General features: G+C 36.9%; 1 long non-coding RNA gene across 1 annotated transcript; it reads left to right on the top strand.

Annotated features, from left to right (window-relative positions):
* Positions 1 to 6,353: 6,353 nt before the first annotated feature.
* Positions 6,354 to 9,817, top strand: LOC145764859 (uncharacterized). Its single transcript, XR_014288530.1, has 2 exons — positions 6,354 to 6,484; positions 8,443 to 9,817. It is a non-coding gene; the product is annotated as an uncharacterized LOC145764859 (long non-coding RNA).
* Positions 9,818 to 22,444: the final 12,627 nt, after the last annotated feature.

Here is a 22,444-nt window from a genome sequence, read left to right as displayed (position 1 = left end):
ATAAGTAAAGTAGGCCTATAAAATCTTGCTCTCGACCTACATGCTACAGGAGGTCTTGCCCTTAGTGAATGTTTATTCTAAAAATAGGCTATAATTTTTGTAACACGCAAATCGATTGTCAGCCGCGTTTCTGCAGTCACGTTGACTTTTCGGGATTTCAAGCGATACTTTCGGATCCAGGCCTAGGATGATATTTTGGGCCCGCCATCTATCAAAGGGGCCTAAAAACTTCCAGAAACCAGCTTATATTTTTGAATATGTTGGATAGTTTAATGCCCGAGGATCTCATTGTTACCCAATCATCCTCTTAACAACCTTTTGTCTCTGGGGCTTAGGTCTATCATGGCCACCTGGAGATGTGGCCTGATTTGTCACATTTTGCAGATTTTGATTACAGCTTCTGCTAGAGCAGTGGTTCCCTACCTGGGGTTCGCGCACCCCTTGGGGGTCCGTGCGAAAGCATTTGGGGGTCCGTGATTACGTTGATAAATTTTGGGAAAATAATTTGTTCTATATGCACGGATAGAGCACCAGCTATGCTCGGGAACAAATCCAGACTTGCTGCTTTAGTAAAAAACAAACTCCTCGCATGGTTGTTACCCATTGCTTCTTGCACAGATATGCCTTAGCAGCAAAAAATTTACCAGCAAGTCTCAAAGAAATTCTGACGAATTGCGTGAAAGTCGTTAATTTCATCAAAAGCAGAGCTGTAAACCACCGTACCTTTAAAGCGCTCTGTCAAGAAGTAGGGTCAGATTACGAAGTACTTTTGTATCATTCTGAGGTACGTTGGTTATCAAGAGGAGAAGTTTTAAAACGACTGCAGCAGCTAAAAAATGAGGTATCAACTCTTTTGAAAGCAAAAGGAAGTCCCCTCTCAAAATTGTTTGAGAGTAAAAGTTATCTATACAGCATGGCCTACTTAGTCGATATTTTTGGTCATATTAACAATGTTAATCGTGGCATTCAAGGACCAGGTGTGACAATAATTGATGCAGCTGAAAAACTGAAAGCGTTTTTAGCCAAGTTGCCGGTTTGGAAATGCAGATTGGAAGCAGGTAATTACGCTAACTTTCCAATGTTAGAAGATCTTATCTTGATGGATGAAACTCAAAGAGAATGTACTCTTTTGATCTCTATGAGAGAAAAATTTTGCACACTCTTGGAAACCCTGCAAATCTCATTTCAACGTTATTTCAATTTAGAACACCTGCCGCACGAAGTTGAAACATGGATTCGAAATCCTTTTCTTTTTGACTTGAGCAACATTATCGATGACGATCTCAGTAAAGATGACCTAATTGATTTGAGATCAAAAGAGTTATTACGCATTGAATTTCATTCAAAAACTGTGGAAGAATTTTGGTGCTCACAACTGCAAACCTACCCATTCTCGGCAAAGCAAGCGATTATTGTTTTGTTACCATTCATAACCACTTACCTTTGCGAGCCAGGATTCTCAGCTCTTGTTACAATAAAAACTAAACATCGAAATCGCCTGGACGTTGAAGATGACATGCGTGTTGCATTGTCAAAAACTCAAGCACAGTTCAGTCGTTTAGTTCAGGAAAGGCAACAATATCCCTCTCCTTAAATTTGCTTACCTTGAAAAAGTTTCGGCATGGCACTTTGGGTCACCTTAATATTCAAATACTGCTGACATTTCTTGAACAATTTCATTCATTTTCTTATTTGAGCAACTGTTTAACCTGATATTTGCCGCAGGAGTTATAGCGGCAATGCAATATGACACATTACAGTAGTTGAGCAGCATAATTATTACAATAGTCAACAGTATGTTATTTGAGTTTCAGGCAAAATTTAGGTAGGGGTCCGCAGAATTAATAATTTGTCTGAAGGGGTCCGTGACAACAAAAAGGTTGGGAACCACTGTGCTAGAGTTTGACTGACATTATCTGAGATTTTTTTTACTTTTTGCTGTCTCCTAATGATATTGTTACGGACAATTTTCATATCAAACGTCGCATAGAACCGTTGTCTACTAAACCTGACGTCTTACGTCATGGACTGTTGCTAGAAAATAGCAAAGATTACATCATCGTTAAATCTTGAATTGTACAACCGTTTGCAGCTGCAGCATAACATTACATCATCGTTAAATCTTAAGTTACTTGAACAGGTGTAAGCCAAACTTGAGCAGGTGTGAGCCAGGCTTGAACAGGTGTGAGCCAAACTTGATCAGGTGCTTGAATAACTTATCATTGCTTATCATTATTACGTCACAGTACTGCCTACGTGCGTTTGAAATATAGTAATTTATTCTCGTCATTTTAAAATTGTTGCTTAATTCTTCTTCGTCGTATGAGCTGTTCTTCCGGACTATATGTTTGGGCATGATGTCATCAGCCACTCGACAGTCTCGTCATCCAGGGCCTTCAGTCCAAGCGTTCCATGTGGTGGTTGATGGATTGGGCAGTCATGGACGACATGATCTACTGTCTGGTCTGTGGCGCCACACTCGCATCCCGGTGAGGGAGCCAGGCCCCATCTGCACATGTCTGAACGAAAGCGACCAACGCCGGTTTGTAGTCGGTTAAGCCGGACCCACCCAAGTCTTACGAGGGACATTCCCGGAGGGTGGGGATCGACGTCGGGTAGGAAATCACGGAGTCGGGAGGTGTTGTTTTGCCACTCCATGTTCCATGTGTAGTTCGTCCAGTGTGCCGCACTTATTCCAAGATCTTCAACGTTGTTCAGAAGCTGTCGTGCGGCGGGCACAAATGGGCGTCTTGATTTCAGTCGCTGCTGTCCTCCGGGTAGGCGCTGGAATGTACTGTGGAGGAGGTGGCCGGGGTCCAGCGTGCGACGAGCAAGAGAAATCATGGCTCCTTTACGGCGAAGCTCAGCAGGTTGGATACCTGCAAGGATGGGAAGGCAGTCCGTTGGAGTGGGACGCAGGCATCCAGTCACAGTGCGTAGTGCGTTATTGATGGCGGTGTCAATGTGGCGGGTGTGAGAGCTGCGGCACCACACTGGTGCGCAGTACTCGGCGGTAGAATGGACGAGGGCCAAGGTAGCTGTGCGAAAAGTTTTCGCATCAGCTCCCCAGCCGGAACCCGCCAGCCGCCTCAAAAGTGCAACGCGCGCAGATAGTTTTTTGCGCAGTGACTCCAGGTGTCGTCCGTACATGAGTGACCTGTCCAGGGTTACGCCGAGGTATGTGGGTTCGGCGCATTAGGGGAGGTGTTCGTCATCGGTGGTAATGTTGATCTCACGTTTTGCTTCCTTGTTGTTTAGATGGAAGACCGCCGACACTGTCTTTGCCTTGCTGAGCTGTAGCTTCCATTTCTGGAGATATGTTGATATAGTTGACATGTCCTGGCTTAGGTTCCTCTCCATTGACTGCCAATCTCCGGCTGGATGCAGGAGAGCCAGATCGTCTGCGTAAGCATACTTCCTGGAGATGATGTCAGGCAGGTCATAGATGTAAGTGTTAAAGAGGAGGGGAGCCAGGACAGAGCCCTGTGGGACGCCGTTCCTGAGTCGACGTAGTCTACTTCGTCGGCCACTACCGGTTGTGAGGGTAAAACTGCGGTTTTGCACAAGCTCCATAATCATATGGACTATATGTGCCTGTCAGGAAGGAGATTGTTGCTTGAAGAAGTTGGTCGCATATTTAACTGTTTTGCTTAGTGCTTGCCAGCTGGACAAAATTTCCGTCTTTATCCAAGTAATTTGCATTGTAGTGAAAATGTTTTAGTGGCGTACGGTGTTGCGTCCCAATTTCGACAGCCGCAGTGGCTATTTTTACAGAAATACAATTCTCGAATAGACGTTTCAGAAGAGTGTTTCTTTTCGGTCATTGCATACAGACGAACGGATCCGGAAACTTTATGTTACAATTTTCCCACGAAGAGATTATGGTTTACCGCTGTGACCAGATATAAAAGCTTTTTGTTGCTTTAAGGAGGCAATAGCAAATGAGAAAAAGTAAGTTGAAAAACGCTGAATCAGACTGTTATTGAAAAATTAACAGTCTGACTAAAATCTTCGAAATAAATTTTCTTTGTTTTTTTAACATCTGAGAATGTTAAAACCTATTGTGTCATCTAGGGAAAACAGTAAAGAAAGCGTAAAAATATAATTTTTAGAAAAATTTATTTAAACATTCGTCAAAAGTTAGCAAAATCTGGAAATTTCTGCAAAATGTGACAAATCAGGCCGTATTTTTTTAGGTAACCATGGGGATATTTAGGCTATAGCCTACTTAGGCCTACTTGAGTAAAGTTTCTTCTGTCATAACAACATTTTAGCCAAACTAGCCTACTAGCCTATATGTTTTGGTCACCAAGGTAAACCTATCGGATCGTATATTCTGGTTATTGGTTAGTGAAGCTGTGGTAAAGCCACAAGTAAGAAACATAGCCTACCATTATAGCTAGGTTACCAGCTTTGACATTTAGGGTTTTACTCTATATTGATAAAAGAAATTTGACCCGGCGCGCAACACCTTCAGAAAAATTTAAGATAGAAAGGGAAATAAAAGAGCCGTCACTGTTCATTTTGAAGATAGAAATTTTCACAATTAATGACTCAATTTCAAAATAAAGTAATTTCTTATAAGTTAACCTACGATTGAATTTGAATAGCAAGAGTTATAATTGCTTTGACAAGACGGTTCGACAATCGCCATGAAAAAATATAAGCTACTATTTAATCGCAAGCACAAAAACTATGCCATTCAATTCCAAATATTTTACAAAACTGATGGGAATGATAAGCTCAAAACAGAAATGCCATTATTTACAGTTGCTTCTGGTTGTTGTTGAGCAAATTACTTGTTTACATCGATCACAGATTGTTTGTTTGTTTGTTTATCTTTATCCTGCATTGCGGGAAAGCGGACTTGAGCGCTATGCATCGGTGTACGCCTTCCGACATACACCTGACCCACGCTGCAGCCGACGGCAATGTCTGTTTCCGGTTGTCTACTCTACTTATGACTTAAATTTGGTACTACCCATTACTCGAAATCGATCACTAGGTAGAGGCAATTATCGTAAAGTTTCTTGCCCAGAGAAACAACAGCAAGTGCGGGTGACTGGAGTCGAACATGCAGACTCTCGACTGCGAGCCCAACGCGCTAACCACTCAGCCACGGCTGCCGACCTACTTAGCTGATCGATATCGATCGATCTTGGTGGATGTGATGCTCTCGGGTCTCGCCTCGGCGTTCAGCTGGATAGTGATGAGACTGCCGCTTTCTTAAAGGAGCAGTTCCTGTAGGCTGTAACCCTTTCTTGATACCCTTATGGGCTAATGCAACAGATGTTTTTAGACAAAACCCCTTCTCGTGAATTTTTTTTTCGAAAATTGCACCCCATGATGCAAATGGTTTAGTTAAAAAATTAAACGTCATAGTATAAAAACGTCATCAAATTGCAAGACCAATTTGATTTGACCAAAACAGAAGTCCAAAACAAAAATTTGACAAGCATACCTAACAAGTACAAGTATGATACATGTACAAGATTTAGACTTTAGTTTAGATTTTAAACGTTTATACTTTAGAAAAATAGTTATTGATTTTTTTTTACAATTTAACCAATTGTAGACATTCAGTTTCCAGCCATCAATTCAATTTATTTTTCTTTGTCAGAATACAAAAGAAATGATATTGTGAAAAAGAAATACAGTAACAAAACCAACAAAAGGAAAAGGTGGCAAAACCATAATGGTTTAAGACGTGCATAAAAGGATCTAATATTGCGGTATATGCATCGATAATTATAGTTAAGCACGGCCACCAAACCTGATTAGCTTATCATTATTAGACAACATTTAAAGTGAATTTACTGTATATAATATAAGCTTTCAACTGTGTCTAGGGAGTTTGAGTATCAAAATTCTCTTGGTTGTTACCATGATTTGACTGAAACAAATAAATCAGAATCTTGAAAGCAATGTTCTAGGAAGAGTGGAAGGCGTTAGTGAAGTCATTTAATCATTGCTTTTTGCTTAAGTGTACTTTAGTTTCAGAATATGTGCTAGCATATATATTTAGATAAGGTTGTATTTTAATAAGTGTGTTTTTTGTATTTAGATAAGTGTGTTTAATCACTTTAAACTTTCATTATTGGCTGTGTCCACTTTTTTTTGAACACCGAGAAACATGCTTTGTATTGTACCAGTACGGTATGTTTTTTACTGGGATGGTTGTGTACGGTAGCTCTGTATAAATGTTGTGTCCGCACATGATACACTGCAATTAATGTTACTTTTGTTCCTGCTGGTAGCGTAGTGGATAAACCTAGGTATTTTTGCTATTCTGAATGAACTTAACTGGCACGATTACTAGAAGTGTATTTTAGATTAAATCAATTGTTTTGTTTAGATATCACCAATTGAGACCACATCTTAAACATTTTTGTCAATATGTCTGAATCTTCCAGCAATTATGAGATAGATAAATATGATGAATACAATTACGATCAGGATAAGCTGACAGGCCATGGAGGGAAAGGTAAGCTGTTTATTACTTTTTCTTATCATTTGTTGGTGTGGGTGTTGTCGGTTTTGCACTTCACACATCGTTGCAGCAAAATATGCCATGTTTCAGAATATGGTGGCCTAATGCTATGAAAAATATGCTATGTTTCACAATATGATGGCTAGCTCATTAGCTCTACTAGCCTTAGGCCAGTAGACCTGTTAATGTTAATTTATTTTTGTCATATTTGTAAGTGATATAAATTGATGAATAGCTCATATGGATGATACAATGTGACATACAAATGTAATGCGCAATGCAATATGTATTTAACATTATATATATAAATGTAATGTGTAATTAATAGTAATTATGTTATGCATTTTATCCATTTAATCATTTGTAAGTGTAAAAGAATTACATAGTCCTTACATTTATCAAAACATTAAGATGTAACAACATCCAATGTATAGTCAAGTGGGGCAAAAAGATTTTTTTAGAAAGAATGTGCTAGATTTTTTAGCTTATCAAGTATGACCACTAAAAATGGTCACAATATAGAGAGCATGTATGTCTATTATCCCACAATGAATTTTTTTTAAATCCATTAACTGGTTTAAAAATTATGCACAAAATATATATATATAATACTTGAATTTTTTTTTTACCCCAGCTTTGGGGTAAAAAAAACACCCGTTAGTATAGCAGCTTCTTCTTTTTTATTATCATAATATTGATTTCATATGTAGTGTAAATGATTCTCCACCAGAGGAAAGAAGCTTTGTGTAACTCATTAGTCATCAAGGACTGTGAGAGATGCTGAACCCATAGTCCAAATCGATGGGATAGGCCATAATGATAATGTAAATGATTTTGCACCCAATTTTTGTATGCACTTTTAATTAAAATACCCATTCATTGTGAAATCGCAAAGTCTCGTTTCTATAATAAATAAAAACAGCAGCAAGACAAAAAATTGTGTCTAGTATGATACTATACTTGTGCACGCCATCCTGAATTTTAATTGCAGTTCTAGTTTAAATGTGCGGGCGGGCGATTAAATTTCACAGATCGTGAATACCAAAAAATCAATCAGCAGTTTGTGAATGAACATACAACTAAAGAACAACAGACAGGAAATCAAACAAGCTCAGTTTGTATATGTATGATTGTATGTGTTATGCATAATCATTCGATGGATTACTCTGTGCTCTTAATCTGCGCTATTGATCGACTAACCGCAACACTGATCTTAACCTCGGACCCCCAATTCAAACTACATCAGTTGATTGTGCATAACACATACATACGGTACATTGGCATTGATGCATCCAGAAGTTTGTCTTTGTATCTTTTGGTGATATACTGCTTGGCAGTTGATGTAACACCAATATTATACGAAGCCAAAACATTCCATAAAATACACTGTTTTTTTTTTACCCCGAATCAACGAAATTTATTGGGTTAAAAAAACACCTCAATAATGATCTGTGACACAAACATTTGGAGGCCCCAGTCTTTGTTGCATCAAGTAGCCTCACAACATAGTACTCACAATATAAAATTTAAACATTCATAGTACTACTTATCACTAAAACTGAGCAAAAACCTTTAATAAATTCCTCCGGACCTTTTTTTGCACCCTTTGCTGGCCATATTTACTTTATTTAACATATGTCTTCTTTGTCAAATCCAATCCTTTTCTCTACTCCTCAAAGTATTCACCAGAGACCACTTAAACAGAAATTAAAAACATTGAGTGAATATCTACTTATTTTAGATGTAAAATGGTAGGCCTACATGATGGAAATTGCTTCCAAATTGCATATAAACCTCATCATTTAGTAAATATACGCAGAGCTTCAAAATTTCTGTCCAAGTAATACTATACCTTTGCAGATGCGGTCACAATATATTTTAGTTCTCAGTTTTTTTGATTCGATTTTTCCACTGAATTCTAACTCTGTGTTTGAATTTAAATTTTTTTGTAGGTCGTAGCAAAAAAGAATCGGCACAACACCATGTGAAGGACACGAGTCATAAAGCTCCGAGTGTTATTGCACATGCTGAAGAAAAGCGTAAGAAAGAAGCAAAAGAAAAAATGAAAAAGTCTTAAAGCCAGTAACAATATTTTGTCTGTATTGGGTAATGTTAAATGCTATACTAAGAGATGCTGAAAAACTGTACAATTATTCTGTGTACTATTGTGCTGAGAACATTTAACTTGTTCTTTTATGTGTTTTTGCTGCAACGGTTAGTTTTGGCTATTTGCTATGCCAAAATCCGTATATCTTACTGTGCATTTAGATTATCCGAACGCCCATATCCCTTCTTTGCGTGCCACACGCGTTTTGCGGAAAAGCACTATTTAGTGTTTATGCTTGTGGTTCTCAAAAAGGACAAATTTTGAGAGACTTTAATACCTGATCAGTTGTTAATTATTCATACTTTTGCGGTAAGTGAAGTACAGTCTTCCCAAACAAAAGTACGTAGCCCACTAGCCGGTTACATTTTTTCTGGTTTTTGGGCATCACAATTTTTTGGGGTGTGGTTTTAAGTGAAATTGGATGATAATTATTTTTGTTATCACTTTGCTCGTTACTGGCTATGACATGTCTACTTTACGTTATTTTAGACAAATGACAAACACAATGCGCCATTGTTCCTTCCGTTAATGATTCATACATAACCATTATAAACAACAAAATATAACCTTTATAACAGCGACAAGTTGACAAGAGGTACAAATTACCTTCTCTAATCTCTACAGCTTGCAATGCAAATTGTATGTTGAGTTCTGATCTGTATTTTAATTGCAGGTTAATTCAAGAATGTAGGTTAGGTGATGTGCTTGTTTGTAACATCGACTATTGTTGCGTGCACACAAATATTATATTTTATGCAGTGGTGATGTTAAAATAGCTGACAGATGATTCTATTAATAAATTTTCAATGCAGTTTGTGTATAATTGATTTAACATATTGTAACCAATCATATGCAACAAGTGTAGCTCAATAGTTGGTTGTAAAATTGTTTTATCAACCATTAACAAAATGTGTATTGCTTGCTTGCTTATCCTCAGATACTTTTTGCCGACTGCAAAATAGGAACAGCTTGGTACGTGACTCATCGAAATATTAAATTTTCTTGTGCAGTAGCTGTTTTTTAAAACATATCTGTTGTCTCTACACGAACACCTTTATAAAATAACCTTTGGCAACAGTACCTGATCTATTACAGGATAAATTTCTGTCAACTGAATCACCTTCAAATTGATATGTTGGTGACGATTTTATTAGAGTCTTTCGGTTCTTCGAATTTGGACATACTTGCGTTGAAGCTGCATTAAACATTGGCAACTCTGATTTCCCCAACAACAGAAGTTGAGTTTGATTGCTTTGGCAATGTGAAGACCATGATGAGCGAACATACGTGCAGCAGATTATTTTCATCGGTTTTTTGCAGTCAGGAGGGTTTTCAAATACTTCGACTCTCTTGAAAATTATTTTTTTATGGCAGTTGGCAATGAAATTTAGGAGTATTGAGTTTAATTGGTACCACGGCGGAATCATCATGCGGAAACTACCTGCCATAACTAACCACTAGGGGCAGCATTAATAACATTTGTTACAAGCAGGGTTGTAGTGGGCGGGTACGCCGTTGTTTTTTTTTATAAAAATATATAAAAAAGGTACGCGGGTGTTTATAAAAAAACGGATCTTTTAAAGAGGACATGGCTAGATCTACAAAACTAGTGTTGCCAAATGAGGAATTCTGCTCCAATTTGAGAAAACTTCCAAGTTGTTTAAGAAAAAAACTTGTGGCAACACCTGTAACGGAACTAAGCTTTTTTTCACAAGTTTTATTTTCAACAACTAATCAAATATAAGCTGCAAAGTTTGGATGTTAATTAGGATTGTTATCTTTTCTAACATTGGTTTTGTTGAAGATAAGAGTCAATTTAATCCTCTTTGTGAGGTGAAAAATGGGCTGTTGAACAGTCGTTCTCCAGCTTTTTTTTCGTGGCCCAATGTTTTTGCACAAAAATTCTGTCACCCATTAACTTTTTATGCAAAAAAAAAATACAAAGTAGGCTTAAAAACTGCAGAATATATTTCAAAACAAATTATTCAACCAAACATTAGTGAGATACTTGCTTCTGAACATTATTCACCAAATGATAGTTACAGTGGTTCTCAACAGGTATGCTTTATTCTTACTTTAAAAACTTCAAGCATGTCAATTCCTCCCCATAATAATTCACATAAAACAATAACTTACTAAAAACGGATCTGCAAAAGTACAAGTAGGCTACAGTTTTTAAGTTAGCCTATGGCTTGACTGTATTTAGATAATAATAATTTATTTCACACAAGTTGGGTGCAAAATGGCGTCAATGAAAAGTCTTTATAAGCTTAATTGGCAATTTTCAGCCAGCTCTGAAAGCTCTTCCGGGCTGTGCTCAGTGAGAGATCGAACTCTTCGCATAAATATTTCTGCTGGTCTTCCTTGATTTCGTTTGCCTTTGATCAGTTTTGATAATAGAAGAGTTTCATTGTAAACTGAGTTTATTGAATGTCGTATTATATGTCCCAACCAGAGAAATTGACGTTTGCTGACCCTTGAAGCAGGGGAATTTTTCCTACTGCACCATATAACAAGTTATTGTAAATATGTTCAGTCCATGAAATTTTGAAAATTCTTCTTCGTGATTGTGTGTGGAATGTGTTAGTGGTATTTTAAAGTTTTAATGTTGGTTATGGTTTCCATGTTTCACAAGCATAAGTAAAGACGGGAAGAACAAGTGATTGATATGGCCCAGCTTAAGTTTTAAAGTTGATAACAAAGCAGGCTATAGCCTACTATTCCATAATTTGTGTAGTAGTCACTTAGGCTACTTCTAATTCTTGAGAATTTTGGTAGAGGGAGTTGTGTAACAAATGCGAAAGCAAATCAAGAAACAAAAAAGATGAAGAGCTTTGATAAAAGTGCGAACCTTTCTACTCAGAACAAGCATTTCAAAATCAAGTTAACTTGAACGTCGCTTTTTCTTTAGCTTGTTCTTGCTTCTCCAGCAATAGTCGTTCTGTAATAGGCTATTGAAGCCACTGGTAGACAGCTAGTTTGGTTTTGATTCTTTCGGTCGGACAAAGCCTTTGATAGGCTATTCCTGGTAGTTTCGCATAGGCCTACTTGTAGAGGCTCTTGACGCGGGGCCGGTTATCTTGATTGGTAGAGTGGAGTTTCCGTTTGTTATAGCCGCTGAGTGGAGAGCAGTCCTGAAGTCCTCACCTTTAATAACTGTAATATAAAATCAAGGTAGCAATATAGTGCTAATCATGCAACCTCTTTTAGTTGAACAAAAGAGTTGTGTGTGACCTGTGTTGTTATTGTTGTGTCATAAATAAAAAAACAGAACAAAAAAGTCATAGAAACAACAAAAGTTAGGCCTGGTGGAACAATAATGCAAGCGCAATATTTTAAAACAAAAGCTATTGCTTCAAATAAAAAGATTTTATTTGAAGCCATAATTGCTTCTGCCATAATTCAAAAATATTTTCGCTGCAAACGTATAACAATACCAATCAAGTAGTCACAATAGTTTATCACCATTTTCTTAGTTTCGCTGCATTTTGTAAACACGGCCTTTTGTTCAGGTTTTATCAAACTTTCAGAGAGTGATGAAGACGTGATGTGATGAAGACGTGATGTGATGAAGACGTGATGTGATGAAGATGTGATGTGATGAATGATGAAGATGCCACTTTAAATCGAATGAATGAGTCTTTCTGCATAAGCTGAAATATCTCCAACTGAGCTCGGTCAAAAAGGTCAGGTTTGAATGAGTCCAAATTTGTTTTCGTCCATTGTTTAGCAGTGAAGCTCAAATTTATCTAAAAAAGCAAACTTACAATAAATAATCAATAAGAAATCAACCAGGTTTGGTAACTAACAAAAATTTATTGGTAGAGCTTTCGCCGCCGTAAAGGCGGCTTCATCAAAAACGGATGTGTGTTTCGGCGTTTCGCATCCAAACAAAAATAAAATGACCATCCATCCATTCACCAATAAATTTTTGTAGTTACCAAACCTGGTTGATTTTTTATTGATTATTATACGTTTGGTTGAATCCTCTCACATGGATCCTACAATTATTGATGATTAGCAATTCCCATAACACCGAGAAGACAGAACTGAGGTTAAGAGTCTGCAGAAACCTTTTATTACTATTACAATAAATAGTAGCCTAGGCTATAATTAGAAAATATGTTTTAGGGCGGAATTCAGAAACCGGACTTAAGGCGGCTTAAGTCTGCCTGAACGAAACCGGGCAACCGCAGACAGAACTGTCGATTTCGCGATTCAGAAAGCAGACTTGCGCTTTAGCAAGGCTTATACTCGGCATATAAGCCAAAAGATATAAGCCACCTGCGGAGGTGGTTTAAGCCTTTGTTGAAAGAAAAATTGTTTGGCTAATACAGGAGGTATTGAAAGTAGGAGGTTTGTTACAGCATTTTTTTAGATAGACCATCTGGTGCAAAAGTACGAGACTTTTTTGATACAAAATGCATTGTTTTGTTTGCAATGTGTAAGAATTAAATCGAAAACCGACAAAAGAAAGGTGGCAGATATTATTTACATTAACGACGTCTCTTACCGCTATTATCACCAAGCCAACCTGACATCATTGTTTTATGCGGCCACTAAGGTTTGACATCGACTTCAACGATCATCGCATGTTACGTAATAAGAACAATTATATCCTACACGCAAAATAAAAAAAATAGATCTCTTTAAAACAGCTCTTTCTGCTGTTTTATCTCGTGAGCTTTGTATATTGCTCAACAAGGGCATAAAGTTTAGAATTGACAAGAAATCTTTAAATAAACGTATTCAAAATTTTACTTCTGCCGACGCTATTTCACAATTCGTAATCTACGTCGGCAATGCTTTTGGCACAGCAAAAATGCGTTCATTTTGAAAACTGCCAAGCTGGAGACAACAGCTTGTCCCGTGTATGAGTTGAACCTGTCTTTTTGAGGTGAAAATCACTTGCAAAATGCGAACATCTTGACCTATACGATAAAAGATTATAAAGACTTTCAATAAAAAACAGAAAACACTTCGGCGTTGTTAACGCTTTGAAAATAAGTAATTAGCAAAACGAGGTTACGGTAATAAAACTGATAGCGGTTTTCACTCTGCTTGAGATCATGATTTTTTGCGGTTTATTTCGATAACTGATCGTTGTTATTCACTCTCACGAAAAGGAAATTAATAGGCTTGTTTTCCAAATGTTCCCATTATGAGCTAACAATATCAAATTTTTTACGACTGGGCGTAGTCGTACTGCATGCGTAAAACTAATCGTTTCAAGCAGCGGTTCTAATAAATTCGGTTTGCGACCTAGGTGATAAACAAAACAGTAAGCTTAATCAAAGACTATTTTAATTGAGTAAAATAGCGTTATAGTTATGACATCACCTTTCTCGCCCCCCAAAGTTTTTTGAAAAGTCGGCTCCTATGGGATGGATACCCCTGGCTTCAATTTTCATGTGGAATGGGGGGCAGGGGGCAATGGTGCCTTTTTAAGGTCGTGTAAGCTATACTGCACATTTTGCAATATAACAATTTCTGCTATTCGCTTTTAGCCTAATTATAATCTTTCATTTTGCCTCAACATAATATTGTTTGGACTTCAGGAAGTTTAAGGTTAACATTGTTTGTAACATCACTTTTGTAAATATAAAATTGTGCAAGCGAAGTCAAAACTTTCCTATTTAGGCATCAAAAATAACTTGAGTTACCTGATTCTTTCGAATTGATGAATTATTGTAAACGAAAGCCATGTGCATATTGGCAAAACGTTGTTTTACGTTGTTTCATTGTTAAATGAGTATTACTTGCTTGTGAATGTACTTTTTGTGCCAGATCTCGTCATGGATTACTCGGCATCTACGATAGTTACGAACGACCTACTGATGCAACTATAACGTATTTCAACATCACAAAGAAAGGACCTTTTTCTAGTTGTGAGTTTAAAGCACAACATTGCCTTATTTGTCGATTCAGCATAAATGTAGCTCAGTTATACAGCCTTCAGTTTTAAGCTTCATTACCTCAACTGACCAGTTGCTATACAGCAATTCTTTTTCGCGCGAAAAAACAGAGACTTAATACGGTCTTATTTAAGTCGCGCACAAGTCGAGATTCTGCATCGCAAATAAGCTTCTCGTATCAGCCTGGCCTATACAAGTCTGACTTCAGCGAAAGCCTGACTTATTTTGAGACGCAAATCTAAATTCCGCCCTTAATGTTCGGTTCAGTAGGCAATAGTTTTAAGATGGGCCGTAGGCATTTCTCTCTGGAACAGCGTAGGCTACTGTTTATAAAAGAAAGCAAAGGCTGTAGTCGAAGGGAGCCCACTCCGCAATCGACCGCATGCTTTTCAGTGTCTTGCCAAAGGAACAACCACATGCTCTTGAGCGGTATCTAACCGTCACCACCGGGATGGTGACGGTCTGACGTGACAATAAATCAAAACCATCTAGGTTGGTCTAATGAGATTTTAATTTTTAATTAAGGCATTGGCTTAATCCCATGTAGGGAAAGTCCAAATATCCACTTCTTCTGCCTTTCTGGTCTAAATTTATCACACCAAGAACCACTTTGACCTGGTGAAAGTGTACATAAGATGATGTGGCGAAGTTGTTAAATGAGAAAGATCATGCTTGTCCGCTCCAAAAGCTCAACTGGTTATTAACGTGCGTTGCTCAAGCGCACACTCCAAAAGTCAAACCAGCGCCGCTGACCTTGAAGCTTCTTTGTTCACGAAGTCACGTGCTATATAACGACTGCTGTCCATTCAGCGGCATCCAATGGTTAGAATAATTTCGCGGTAAAAACACTTCAGCAGGGCCGGATTTAGCTGATGGGGGGCCTGGGGCACTTTTAGATCGGGGGACCCCCGTGCAAAAAATGTTCGCGCCTACGGCGCGAAAATCCACCTCTACGTCTACGGGTGCATTAATCCGGCATTTTGTAGAAACTTCAAAAGCTGAAAGAAAACAAAATAACACAAAAACACACATTTTTTTTACGTAGGGAGCCCTTTAAAAGTCGGGGGGGGTGGGGCGGGACACCTGCACCCTCTGCCTCCCCCTAAATCCGGGCCTGCACTTCAGCAATCAGAAACTTCACTCTGTCAATCTCGGTAACCGGGCCTGCATCAAGAGCCTCTACAAGGATGCGAAACTACCAGGAATAATCTATCAAGGCTTTGTCAGTCCGAGGATAAAGATTTAAAACCAAACAAACCGACTTTTTCTATGTTATAAAAAAATACTCCATCGATCTACCTCTCTCGATGCATCCTCGCCAATGAACATTTCGCAAATTCTTCTTGCTATGCTTGGCTGGGGGTTGCGCTTGTATTCTTCCGCCTCAACCCAAAACTCAATATTTTCTTCACTGTGCTCTGCAGCCAGAAAGTCTCGAAATGTAGTTCTTATATGAGAAAGTTCTGTAAAGTAATTTGTATCGAGTTGTACTGTACAGTAAACGCTTTATAGATTTAACAAACCTTTTAGGCTGAATGATTTGATTGGAATCAATTTGTTTGCGATTGTACAGTATAGCTCAAAATCTATTAAACTACCCAGCGTTTTTTTCCTTATCACCACTTTTCGATTTTTTCAATGGATGAAAAGTTGCCAAAATTTGGAAGTTTTTTTTTCTTTTTTTTCTTGTTCAGATCTCTGCATTGCATCTTTATCAATACTTTCAATTGATAAAAATGCAATCCTCTCATCTTCTTAGATCGTATCCGTCTTCCTCTTGATCATACTTTCTTCTTTTTGGTTGTTTTAGATCTAACAACTTTTGCATATTCACAACAGTTTCCATTCTCTCTCTTCCAACATCTATGCCATTTTATTCCCGACCTCAACATTCTTGCATTTTTCTGCGATCTTCTTATTTTAAACTTCCCGCGGATATTTGCAGTTTTTAATCCAATATTGACTTTTAAACTAATAAAAAAAATTCCTTCAAAGCAGAGTAGGCTATGTCAGCTTACCTTTGTTGCGTAAAATGCAAATTAAAGGTGGAATTGCATTCCGTCTGCAAAATAAATTACTTATTAATTTTACAATAAAAATAACAGTTTTATTTTTATTTAAAATCTAAATCTGAGTTGTTTTTTTTTATCAATTAGTCTAATAGTTGCATGCATTAAATTTCCTCACTTCGCACACGATTGTTGTGTTGCTGATCTGTTGGAGGTAGGTTTTTGGGACTTTGTAATGTGCTTCAGTTTCCATTGACGTAAAGAGAATCTATTATATTTTGAGCTTTCCGAACTGCTATCAATTATAGTCGTATCAGTTTGCGGTTTTGATTTGAGGAGTCTTGGTTTCATCTTCATCACGTTTTCCTTCAAAATCATAATTTGATTCTTATGCCAAAATGTGATCGGTAGGTTGCATTTGTCGACCATGCAGTGATGCCGTTGTCAATTGTATCACAAGAATAAAGTGAAACAATAGAAGTTCTCCCACAAACATCACAAAGTGTATTATCAATTGGAACATCGCGTAGTTCTTGAAAGGGAAGTCTCCGTGGATCTTCTACAATCTGAATAGAATAAACAAAATCAACTTCATTAATTTTTCAATTGCAATTGTTTTCGACTAACATAGACTGTTTCAATTCAACGAATTTTAAAGTGCAGTGGTAACTTAAAGAGTTAAATCCCGCACAATTTAATTCGTAGTTTTCAATTTAAAACCACTTAGGCTACGCAATGCATTCGTCGTTATTTGAACCTGCTTAGAGTTTGTAAAAAGTAAGCATATTTAAATTCCCATACTTTTTACGAAATCACTTACTTTGCTTTTTCTTCCTTTGCGCATTGTCGAACAGCATATTGAACAGGTGCTTAGTAAAGTTTTGCTGTTGGAAGGCTTTTCTTCCTTGCTTTGCTCAAAGTCAGAGTTAGTTTCATCTGAAAACTTTTTTAGCTTCGTCTGGCCGTCATTATTAGCGCATAAACGTATAGGCCTACAATCCTTCTTTTGTTTGGTTTCAAGATCAAAAGGACCGGGTGGTTTTTGTTCTTTCACTGCCATAATTCGATGCAACATGGATTGTAGAGAAACGGGGAGGCCATTGATGCAACTTCTTAAAGCCATTTAACTTATTTGATGTTCGCAGCTTCAATATATTTCATGACAGAAACCTAAAAAACACGAAATTAACACTTTTTGCATTTTTTATTTCGAATTTCTGAGTACCAATCGAAACTAACAAAATCGCGTATTGCATTCTGGAACATTCTAATGCTGATGTATGCCGCAGGTCTAACTTACTTTTACAAGCATCATTTTAGTTTTGGTTAATGATTTGAAAGAAATAGCCACAGACTCAACAGATCGTTTGAAATTACGCGTAACTTCATCATTTAAAAAAAAAAAACTGTAATTTAGCCTAGCCTATTGCTTTTCAGTAAAAAACTGATTTTAAATGATTAAACTAATTTTTTTTAACTGAAACAAATTGGTTTTTAGTGAAGAGAACCTTAACTAAGTGAGCAAACCAAATACCAGTACTGGAATCATCATGTCCTGTTCTAACAAGATTCTGGGAACAAGTTTCAGTGATTTCTGAACTACTGGAAATCGTTGCCCTGTTTTAAGTGCTCTGCTTTTAATCGGTCCAGATCGATACTGTCTTTTGCTCTGATTGTTCTTTCTTTTTTTTGAATGTCTAAAATGACAATTAAATTGCAGTTTAATAAGGTTCATGTTGCAACTGCATAATGTTAGCCACGTCATAAACTGGCCTAGACTACCTAAAGATAAGCAAACCTTTTATGCAAGGCACTTGTCAATAAATTGTAGCCTATGTCATGCAATTAGGCTACTAAACCTGCAATATTCTTCGTCAGCAAGAAGTAATTCTTGTTTTATTTGTATAGTGTACATCACGGTCACCTGGACATGCGGCCTAATTTGTTACATTTTGCAGATTTTAGTTACCGTTACAGGTTACTGCTAGTGTCTGATTGACATTTTTTTGTATTTTTTGCTTTTTGCTGCCTCGTAATGATATACAAGCAAAAGCTTCTTGTTGTCTTGAAGAAGCAGTAGAAAATCAGAAAAGTTAGTTGAAAAACGCTCAATCAGGCTATCATTGAGAAAATTATAGTCCGATTGAAATTTTCAAAATAAGGCTAAATTGTCTTTGTTTTTCAACATCTGACAATGTTAAAACCCACTATGTCATCTGCGAAAGACAGTAAAAAATAATTTTTAGAAAAATTCAGTCAAACAGTTGCCCAAAAGTTGGCAAAATCTGGAAAATTTTACAAAAACTGGCAAATGAGGCCGTATCTTTAGGAAGCCATGTGTACAATGTACATACAGGGTCTAGCTAGATTTAAGAAGCTGCCGTATTTAAGTATTATGGAGGTTAACAAGGTTAGATTTATCCAGACCAGTCAATCAAAGACAAGCAATGGCTGAAATGTAGATTGGAACTAACGGTAGTGAGCCCTTATCCCTTTTCCTTCATCTAATTCGTGCGACTTACTAGGTGCTTAGTTGGGAATTTTAAGAGTTGACGTTCCCACTGCAAAGGAAATGTGGCATTACTGTAGACGTCGTTTTGTGATTCATTCGCAATGATCTCTTTATTTTTAGCTTGTATATTCGACGTGTTAATTCACACTGCGTCAGGTTCTTCCTCAAAAATAATTACGCAACTTAGTGTTATAGCTGCCAGTCAAGTATTAACCTTTTATATGTGTGTGGTAAGAATAAACATCATTTGATTCGTATTTTAAAAGCAACTGATTTTGAAATTGTAGCAATAACTTTGGTCTGTAAATTTATCTAGGGCCCAGACAGCAAACCAACCGATTTTTACATTTATTCAACATCTGCAGGCATAGAGTCATAGCCGTAGGAGATGGGGGGGCAGGGGGGGCGGTCGCTCCCCCGCTGAAAAAAAAACGCCGCGAATTTGGGCAAAAATCTGCACTTATTTGGGCAAATCAATCTTATCATGATATTTCGACATTTTACCAGTTTAGAAACTTTACGTAATTGTTATAATTTATGAGATATATATATACATTAATATTTTCCAATCAATGTAAAATGCATTTTCATCGATTTTGAAAATTGTTGCATGTGGTATTGCAATTTGGGCACAATGATAAGTTTCGATTCAACACCACCTGCAAAAAGTAAAGTGTAAAAGAACATAATTGGCAAGCAAAGTTAAGCTTATTAGTACCGATATTCACCAGCATGTACATAGGCTGCATTTCTTCACAGGTGAGATTTCTAAGCTTGCTGGGTAGCCTGCTAATAACCTTATGAGGTTTTTGCTTATTACTTTATGTGCATTTTGTATGTAATATATACAATTATACATTAACATTTTTCTTTAAATGTTAAATGTAATGTCATCAATTTTGGAACTTTTGTATTTGTTATATTGCAATTTGGGCAGAATGTTAAGCTTCGATTCACGATTCAGTATGTATCTGCAGAATGTCAATGTAAAAAAATGCAATTAGCAAGCAGAGGTACCGGTAAGCTTATCACTGAAGTTCATTTGGAATTAGGATATACACTACATTTTTTCGCTGGTGGAATTTTGAAACCCTGCTTTGTACTGGTAATCTTATGAGGTTTTTTGCTTCTTTCTCTATATTCTACTAATGTATGATAGCCTATTTATTTTTAAAAATATTTGGGCAAAAATGTTCAGTTATTGGGCAAATCAATCTTACCATGAGTTTTCAAAATCTTTCTAGTTTAGGAATTTGTTTATAGTGTTGCATTTTGTATGAAATACATTAACATTTTTTTTAAATGCCTCATGGGCGAAACACGTGTCTATCGCTGTCTATTCGATGCTACAATCGGCTGCCAAAATAACTTAAACGTTTAATTGGAGGTCTTTATGGCTAGCGTGGAAGCTACACCGTTCTGGTTAGCGAAGCGTTACTGCTGCTCGCTGTGCTAGTGAGTAATCAGCCTTGTGCTGATAGCCGGGAAGAACGCCTTTCTTCACATTTTTTTTAAATGTTAAATGTAGTGTCATCAATTTTAAAACTTTTGTATTTGGTATATTTTAATTTGGGCAGAATATTAAGCTTCGATTTAGTATATATATATGATATATCATATCTGCAAAATGTAAAATAATGCAATAAGAAGGCAGAGGTAAGCTATTACTAATAATCATTAGGATATACACATTTCTTCATTGGTGGAATTTTGAAACCCTGCTTTGTACTGGTAATCTTATGAGGTTTTTTGCTTCTTTATCTATATTCTACTAATAAATTTATTTGTAAAAATGTCCAGTTATTGAGAGAATCAATCTTACCATGAGTTTTGAACATCTTACCAGTTTAAAAACTTTGTATATTGTTATAGTGTAATATTTTGTATGACATACATTAAAATTTTCCCATGAATGTAAACAGTGTCATCTTCAATTTTGGAAAATATTGTATTTGGTATGTTGCAATTTGTGGAGAATGTTAAGCTTCGTTTTAGTACCTGTGAATTTTCCAGTGTTTGATTTCATGTTTTTGTGGGCTACAGTTGAATTGTTTTCTATAAAAAGAATTTTTTGTATTAACTGCTGCTTGTGTTTACTGGTCCTAGGATTGATATGCTTAGCTATTTACCATGAATGACACAGTATTATAGCAATCAATGATCAAATATACAGGCAAGTGTTATGTTGTTTTGGCATCCAATTCATGCAGTTAATATATCGGGCAATGTAGATAGTATGATATTGATGATGTTGTCTGTATTTTCTGGCAAGGATTGAGTTTGAAACTATTACCTATAGGATACTAGGATAGGCCTATGAGTTGTTTTAGTTCAGTGCCTACGATTTCAGTAGTTGCTTCATCATGAACTTAAAATATCTTGGTAATGATGTTAATGAAAAAACATTGGCTACAACTTCACTGTAATGAGATCAATATTCATACTAATTAATAGCAACTTAGCTTTCTTCAAAGGTGCAAATTTGATGCTCATAGTATGATTAACTGTCGAATTCTTTTCAGGTTGCAAGGTTTTAAGTAGCATGGAGTAAGTAATGTTACTTTAGTTTGATGAGTAAATAGGTTGTCATTTTAGATTTTTTCAATGCAAATTTACGAACCTTGAGATTTTGAAATGATCTGAGGGCATGGATATTTAGCCACTGCTGTCCAGTTATTGTTGAATTCTCAGTTTAATTTGTTGTTGAATCCAGTTAGGCCTGTAGCCTATATTATATATATACATATTTTTGTGCCACAAGAAAATTATTTCAATTTGATGGTTTATTAAGTTTAAAGTTAATTCAGCCTTGTTTTGCTGCCTGTGTTTTTATAGTACACTGCCAAGTTGATCAATGTTTTTTGAATTTGATGACTTATTTCAATTTGATGGTTTATTTAGTTTAAAGTTAATTCAGCCTTGTTTTGCTGCCTGTGTTTTTGTACACTGCCAAGTTGATGAATTTGTGGAGTTCTTAGACTACACTATCTCAGAGGTTGTGAGTAATATTGCGTTTTTCACAATATGTTTGCAAAGGCAAAATTTGGGCAAAGTTTGTAAAATTTGGGCAAATTTTGTTCGCCCCCCAAAATTTTTTACTCTCCTACGGCTATGCATAGAGTCAATGTAAAAAACTGTTGGTTTGCTGTCTGGCGTGGTTCAATTTCGAATTTATAATACGTCAGATGTGTTGAGCCATTAGCATCAATAGAACCAAACTTAAGGACAGTGGCGTAGCCAGAAAAAAAGTTTGGGGGGGGAGCCAAACATTTGATGAATTGAAGAGAACAACAAAGTGTTTGATTTAAGCCATCGCTACTTGATGTGCGGTGGCGTATCCTGGTGGGTTGAGCAAGGCAAGCAATAAAAGTGGTGGGGGGTTAGAGCGTGCCTAAGGCACTCGTAACCTAG

The sequence above is a fragment of the Aplidium turbinatum genome, chromosome 2 (assembly GCF_918807975.1).
Source record: "Aplidium turbinatum chromosome 2, kaAplTurb1.1, whole genome shotgun sequence".
NCBI lineage: Eukaryota > Metazoa > Chordata > Ascidiacea > Aplousobranchia > Polyclinidae > Aplidium > Aplidium turbinatum.
Note: the sequence above shows the minus strand (reverse complement) of the source record. Positions and strands in the feature narration are given on the sequence as shown.